The following is an 8,672-nucleotide window of genomic DNA, read 5'->3' as shown; positions in this document are numbered from 1 at the left end:
ATACAAAGACTTGAAAAACTTGTTAAATCTGCTTTTTTGCTACTTCCAGAACCTAGTTAATGGATTCTAAGTTCATGTGTTTGATACTGCCTACGGAGCAGGCTCTGCACTTTGGCAATTTAGAGTTAAAGCACAAATATGTTCAGGCGTAAAAAAGACCTATGCTCATTACAACATAGGACAAGTATACTTCTTATTTTCAATGCCCCTGGGTTTGAAATTGTTTTTTTTTATCATTTGTATGAACTGTGGTAAAACATTTTTGGTGCTGTGTCTGAAAAGTGGTTCTATTAACAGTGAAGTTTCTGCTATTTGGATCATACCATTGATTGCGAAAAGGTAACTTCTCAAACTATTTTTTTCAATTATTATTATTAAACTTGTTTGCACTCTTCATTTTTGCATGTTTAATTCCATGCAAAAAGAAAATAATGATCTCAGGATATCTCAGTATACACAATAGGGGACGATTCATCCATTTCAGTTATGGCACCTTGATTAAGAAATGTTTTGGTTGTCGCTTGGTATCAGTGGTCTTCTGCAGTAGAACTAAAACAAAGAAAATGAAAATTGCAAGTACTGGTTGCAATAGCTTATGTTTGGGCTGAATGAATCCCTCCTTTGGTCCTTTGCAAGCCACTTTCAAGTGCTGTATCTAGTTTATAGGGCCCCATACATACCTATGTGACAAAATACCGATTTCTCCAGCTCTGTGAACTACCATAATTTGCTTTCTGTTCTGGAGTATGGATTTTGTTTGAGACACATGTGGCTTGCTAATTACATATTGTGGCAATCTTTCCTGCAGTACACGAGGGATGCACACACACACACACCAACTACTGTAATACGGGGATCTCTTATCTTACATTTAATTAATGAATAAACTACTATGAAAATGTCTTAGGGAAGATGCTTTTTTTTAGGGTTTAAATATTTATTTTTGCCATGTTGATCATGTATTTTGTTTGGGGGGGGGTAATTTTTCATTATATTTTCTTTCTGATGGTTACACACAGCACCTCCCTTCAGGAGATTTACAAATAGTTGCAGGTTACTGATTGAAACCCATGCAGTAGCATTACTGGCAGGCTTTGACCATTTGATGGTGTTTAGATAACGTTATTCATATAATTATTGTCTTAAGTAATACTACAACGTTTGACTACAGCTTTGCCAAATTTGAGTTCTGCATGTATAGTTACATGGTGTGCCTTTAGAATGGAGCCTAAAGATGATTTAATTTCTATTCACAGAACATACAAAATGTATATGTGAATTCCACATTTTAAGAAATTTAAATCTCAAGGTCCCAGCTAATGCCAATCAGTTTTGGAGAGGAATTTTTCCTTATACTTTGTTTTTGGCATTTTTGAGTTACTGAATTAATAATATTTTTTGTTCACTTCTTTGTATGAGTACGATTAAAGGAAAGCTTTTCCACCTGCTTGTTTTTTTTGTAAACACTTTTACTAACTAAAGAAAGTATTGTTTTATCCTTATTACTTTTTAATGGTCTTTTTGAAACGTAACAATGTTTACATAAGAGTGGGTAGTTTAGATCAATGTATCCATACCCTTTCCATGAGAAGTCCCTCAAGGATTTCTGAAAATTGTGGGATCAGTAAAAGGTTGTGCTTGCAAACTTTGGAGTTTATTCAATAAAGTTGTCAGGAGAGTTTACAGGAGAGTTGTAAATGAAGGCCAATAGTAGCTTCCAGTGTTGGTATTCCAAATGCTAGAGTTTGTGGATGCCTGATAAAGACAAAGATAAATTACATGTCAATAATGCATAACTAAAAACACTCCTGTTTTGAAGCCTGAACCAAGCATGATTGTTTCTAGACATACCCAATATTGTTGTTTTCTTTGTGTTACTCTGTACAGTGTTAATGATGGATGCTGTCAGATACTTTAGCAGTACTAAACCCCAACGGTTGAATAAAATGTTTATTCATTTTTTGCATCTCGTATATTTGCCTTATACGATAAATATATGGAGTAGGTTTATTTTTATTTTAATAATCTACAAGAGATTCCTGATCACACAAATGTAAATTAAAAGGATGCTATGGTTATAAAGCATCTGAAGCCCACTCTGTGTCCATTTCCATTTGCACAATGCAACAGCAGAATGGAAAGCAGTATGAACAGATTGGAATTACCGTATTTGCTCAAATATAAGGTTTTTTTCAGAGCAAATATTGGAGGACGTCTTATAATCCGACCTCAAATAGAGGTCTGACTATAAGACTAAGATCCAGATCCCCTGCAGTGCTGCAGGGAACCTGGATCCTTCTTTTAGCCGGCAGACGTCGCATAGACAACCTCCGCTGTTGCCTGGCACTTCCACTGGGGCTTCTGTGACGGAGCGCCAGCGTGACATGACCTTCCGGTGCTCCGTCATAGATGTCCCAGTGGAAGTGCCAGACAGCAGCAGAGGTTGTCTATGCGCATCAATCAGATGTCCACCAGCAGCACCCACTAGACACCAGGGAGTCTGATGCACGGGGCAAGTCTGCCGATGCATTGGTAAGCCTGGGGGAGGCAGTGTGTCATATATATTTTTATCAAATATGAAAAAATAGTTTACATGTGAATTAATATTTACTAGCAAAGCCTTTTTTCTATAGGGTAGTCTTATATTCAGGCATTTTTCCCCTAAAATAATATTCAAGTTTTGGGGAGTTGTCTTATAATCGAGCAAATACGGTAATAGAAAACTCTGCAAGCGAGTACATAAAAAATACAATTACAGACTGCAGTGTATTAAGTTCCATGAATATTAGGCACAATTAAAGCAATAATAGTTACCTATACAATGCTTTATTTTAAAAGTGTGTTACTAGGGGAGCAGGTGGATTATGGGACTATGGGATAGTACTTATTGGATACCTTCTGTAAATACAAAATTATTTTATTACAACTCCACTTAAGCTGCTATGTAATGTGCATCTGTATTTTCAGGAGAGGGGATAGCCTTACCCGTGTTACAATTCAAGTACAAACAATATGGGGACAAAATATTAGTGTGATCATTTTATATTTGATTCTTCCTCTTGCTTTGTGTAAACATTATTATTATTATTATTATTATTATTATTCTTTTTATATTCCTTGACCATATTTATTTTAAAGGTAGTGTGTTAATAAAATATGAAAATGGTCTCAACACTGATGGTTTACAAGTGGTAGAAAACATTGGTTTTCAATGGATACACCTACATATTTTCTATTTTATTTTGTATTCAGATGTATCTTAACATTTCTATTGCTAAACTTTTGTCTTATCGGGTAATATAAGACCTGGTTTCAGAATTCTGTTTTCAGTCTACTCGCTGATAGAAATGTAATAAACAAAACAAAATGTTAGATCAGCTTTTAAAAGATCAATAGGCACTGAAGTTTCTTACCATGTATTATTTTGTGTGTAAGGCTACGTAAGCTGTAATGATTATGAATGAAACTAATGGGTTCTTTAAGAAAGATAATTGGTGGTTAAAGTACCAGTATGTTTTTTTTGTTTGTTTGTTGCGTTTTCATAAGAAAACATTAAAACAAACATAACATATATAAAAGGTTTTCACAGTAATTGTCTTTAGAGATCAATTAAAACAAGAAAACTAAAGCTTACTTCCTTCAGTTTCCATAATTAATTGTAGGATCATCTATTCAAATACAAGTACATCCAGAAGTAAGTTGTAGTCTTGTTCTAATTAAAAAAAAAACCTTACTTTTAATAGGACTAATGTTTTCTTGATAGATAATGTTACTGGTACTTTAAGCTCCAGACAAATGCAGACAGGTACACCAATATGTCGTAGTATTGTTTCTTAAATGTTGGTTTGATTCTGCATTTTCTGGAAATAATGGTTTTTAAGAGTCTAAGCTTTTTTTTTGTAAACTTATTTACAGTGTATAAAGTTTGACACATATTTTTCTGTTTTTAATTTATACTTCCTAACATCCTATAGTTTTAAATATTTTATTTTTGTAAATATGGAATTTGCGCTGTTAACCCATACTGAAGTATATAATGGATCTCAGTTTGGTATACAATGTTTCATTTGTTTCATTTGTTTTTGATGCATCCCACCACTGGGTGTACGGCCCATGTAAAACAATAAAAAAGTAGCTACTGAACAAGCTATTGATCAAAGCTGATTTTATTATTTGTGTCTATAATAAGTGTTTTAGCTATATGGGTAGACACATTGGTACATTGATTAAGTCATGCTGCCATGAACAAAAAATATTTTGTGGAATCATATTCAGTGTTGTGTAAGTTCTTGAATCTACTCTTAAGAAACTGTTCAGATCAGTGTAACCACTTGGGTAAAGTGTAGATGAAAACATACTAACCTTTTTTTCTCATACATGGTGACCGTACATAGTTATGCTACTCAGCAGTCATTGTTGAGGTTGAAATGGGGTCAGAAATTCATCCATGCTTTTGCTAGCATATAGGCCGTTGCCATTTTGAAATTGCTTGGTATTGCTTTGGTGAAATATACCAACTAAATCTTTAGTGGCTAAACTGTTTGCCATGCTTAAACTGCCCTGCACAGTGGAAAATATAAAAGTATAATAAAATAGAAACATAAAATTCAACAGCATATAAGTACCATTCAGCATGTCTAGTCTGACCATAGCTTCGTGTCTATACCAGCAACCATCATGACGGCGAATAAAGGAGGCTTATTGGAACAAAAAACTACAATTTCTTTAATACTAAACTACATTAACATATAAAGTTCTGTGTTTAACGCACTTGGGATATTTAAAATTGTCTATTTTCCCATGGGACCCCTCCTTTAATTGGTTTGCTCACCCCTAACATGTATTCTTGAGGGTATGCACTCATTTTTCATAGGTTAGAGCTCTTATTTTAGTCCTACAACCTGCCTTGTGGGCTTTGCAATGTTTCTCGGATATTGTGAGAAGAACATATTATAAGATATACTTTTCAGACATGACATGTTTTAAAAAGTTACTGTTTACAGATTTGCATTCATAAAGTATGATAAACCAATATTTCCCTCTCTGAAACCATGTAATTCCTTGGTTAGTAGCTACCTGTTAATATTCTTTATTTATTTTTTTTGGTAAAGCATGGACTTCTTACACATTGCCAATTGCAGGCATCATCTGTTGATGGCTTCTTTGCAGGCACAACATTTTTTGTTGACATTTTAGCATTTAATTGGCATTAAGATTGAGAGTGTTGATACTTTATGTGAAATATAAAAAATTGCCTTTGAAGAAAAAAATACTTTGGGCTTTAAAGTCCACTAATTGCGCATCGATAAATCCTGTGAGCTATGAATCATTTAAGTTTATCTAAATGTTTCAGAGAGTTAGCGGTATCAAAAAAATGATAGTAATGATGCCAGAAGTTTTTTTCCCCCTTTCCTAATCAGCATTCCCGCAGGACTTCATTATCTTGAAGGCAGCTATTAAAAGGAGATCTGTTTGTGCTTTTGAAGTTGTGTTTAATGTAGGCAAAACTGATTACTAAGCAACCGGATCTGCTACTGTCCAATTAGAAGCAGCACCAGCACAACAAGTATGTGTCAATGTTATACAGGGGTATGAAGAATATACCATTGGTAAGCTATGTAAGCAGGTACAAACACATAGAAGAAAGCCCTGCGCTCAAACTCCCCTCACTCTTGGGCGGCAGCAATGGTTATAGTATTCATCAGCCCAAAATACCCCAAAAAATTGTTACCTTGGGCTGATGAATAGTATAGCCATTGCTGTCGCTCAAGAGTGATGGGAGTTTGAGCGCAGGGCTTTCCTCTGTGTTTGTATTTCAATTTTGTATTGGACAACCAAGTTACAAATGCTGCCGCCCATCCCATGTGGTCCCTATTAAGGGTTAATAAGTGTGTAGGGGTTCAGAGAATATCCCTTTTATGTCTCATTAGAGATTTTTACCTTAAGCTCAAAGCAGGAAGGTGAAGTGTTCAGTGTAGGACTCGCCTAAGAGGTTTGCTGTGATGTGGCAGGCGAGCTTCCACTTTAAATGGCTATTGGAGTGAAACCAAAAACCTCCATTTGTCTTAAATAAGCAGAGGGATTTGGGATAGTGCGCAGGTAACTCTTTTTTTGGTGTTTATTCTATGTAAGCAGGTACTTAACTAATACTAGTAACAATGTTCTCATAAGTTACCTTTTAGTTAAAAAAAAATAGTTTCATACTCATTTAGTGAGGAATTTAAACATTAGCAAAACCAAGGCCCTAGATCTAATATAAACTATATAATGAAATATAAAATATCGAATATGCGACAGAATTAAGTTAAGTAACTCATCTGTGGATGAGTCATCCTTATTCATGTTCTTCAAGGTTCTTAGGCCAAAGTCACCTTAACTTTTCAGATATTGGCAAAATAGAACAGTCATTTAAACCCTTTGGCACTCAGATGGTTAATAATGAATTTTTTAAATCTTAATCTGGGTACAAATTGTGTCATGCTAGCAGGCCCAAACTGGCACCAAAAAAACGGCGTGGAAATAAAAATTGGGCAGGAATTCTTTATTTCATGTTGCTATGATTATCCACCCAACCACCATCATGCCTCCACCCCCTTTAATATTGCCTTCACTACAATCAAGATCATTATCAATGTTTCAATAAATATATAATACAGTTTAATTGACATCCTCTTAATAACATTCACACTCACGCTGACACTCTTTGCCCCATCGTTCTAAACATAAAACACTGACCACTCACAGCTAAACATAAGCAAACTCAAACATACTGATCACTTTCAGGTCTGAGACCACCATAGGTCTATCATGCAGAAGAATGAAGCATCCTTTACTGCACCCCAAGACAGGCAGAGGTTAATATAGTGAGGGCACGCAATAGCATTAACTTAAATTTTGGATTAAACGAGAGAGCGAATAAAGACCGATCTCTTACAGCATGCAGAACATTAGTCAAATGGTTCTTATCATCCATCAGAATCCTTTCCACCTTGAAGTGGTCATATTTATACCTTTTATAATTAGAATGGACTACACATCAATCCAACAGAATCATTAATGTAGTGTCCAAAAAAGAGCAAAAGATATTTGCAAAAACGTGAATTAAGCTTATATTGGAAATGCAGAAGAGATCAAGTATTCAAAGAAATGAAGAATTTCACTGAAATTTACCCCATCCTTGTATCCTTGTGCATGTATTTAGTATTTATTTTGCCTTTTATTTATTTTGTAGAAATGCCACCGTGGGCATGAATTGATTTCTTGATTATTTGTCTTTAAGATGACATGGGTGGGTTTTTTTTAAGGTAAATCATGTATGATTTGGGATGATTTAATTCACACTCTGCTTACCTGTCACGTACTGGGCTCCACTCACTCTCGTATGATCCTGCTGCACTTGTAGTGCCAGGTTGCATTGTATGACCCCGCTGGGCATTCACCTCCTAGAATGATTCCTTATTCCAGCTCAATGACAGCTGACAGAATGATAAGCAGAAGTCCTCTACAGCGATCCAGATGTATGGACTCCATCTCCTCTCCACAAATTATGCTTTTTTGGTGGCCTGTCACAATTAAAGAACTGGCTTGTAGACTGGACCCAAGACCCAATCCAGTCCAGCCCTGCTTGCTATATCAAAAAGCCTTTTTTATAATATAGTAAGAAACAAACCAGCCTGAATTATTGAATACTTGTTACTCTGCTAAGACATTATTGGAAATCTAGGGCAGTGGGTTCCAACCCAGTCTTCAAGTCACACCAACAGTGCAGTTTCTTTTGGGGGGGGGGTGTACTATTGCTATTGACCCTGAGGAACTGGTCCATGGGGAGCTACATCAGTTGGCATGTCTTAATTTGTATCTGAGACAGGTATGTTTTAATTAGTCTTAGTCCAGAGACCCCTGACACATCTGAAACACAAAATCTTGATAATAGTTGCCACCAAGAGTGAACAGCTTATCCAGGTTCCAGGGAACTCCATCCTGCAACAAGAGACTAATGGTATAATTCCATTATCAAGCTCTTCATGTAAAATCTAGGCCAACTAAAAAAACTGACTCCTTCATAAAAGATCACCGTTTCAACACTTTACTTCCTGGGTAGCTTTAAAAATATCTTTGTTTTAATCTTTTGACAAGTATATACAACATCCTAGTATGAAACACTACAGTCATACCAGGATTTGTATGCAAGGGGGGGGTAATATTTACTTAATTAACTGTTCCATGTGTAAAGAGAACTTCCTAGTGTTGACTGATATTCTCTTTATATTTGGCATTTGCATTTGAATTTTTGCAACCTTTCATCAGTTTGTATGGTGATCTCTGCATCGTGAGTTTCCTGATCCCACTATGATTGTTATACTTACCTTCGGTATCTGCCAACATTTTCTATTTAATAATATGTATCTTTTGTAAACGTTCACAGAGAATTGTGTTAACTTTACTTCATTGTTGCATTCTATTTTTTTTTTCTTTCTTTTATGGTGTTTTGTGGACTATGTATAGCTCGTTGATTCCCGTGTAATATGTCATGAGATTATATGTAGATATGGCAGCTGATGGCTGTTGAAGGGGCCCAAGGAACAACTGCTGTGGACCCCTAAGGTAAGCTTGGACACAGGGCAGCTGCACCTTTTGCCCTTTGTTAAGGACGGTCTGGTCACCACTTGGCC

Source organism: Spea bombifrons, chromosome 3 (genome assembly GCF_027358695.1).
Source record: "Spea bombifrons isolate aSpeBom1 chromosome 3, aSpeBom1.2.pri, whole genome shotgun sequence".
NCBI classification, from domain to species: Eukaryota; Metazoa; Chordata; class Amphibia; order Anura; family Pelobatidae; genus Spea; species Spea bombifrons.
This window is presented reverse-complemented; position numbering follows the sequence as displayed.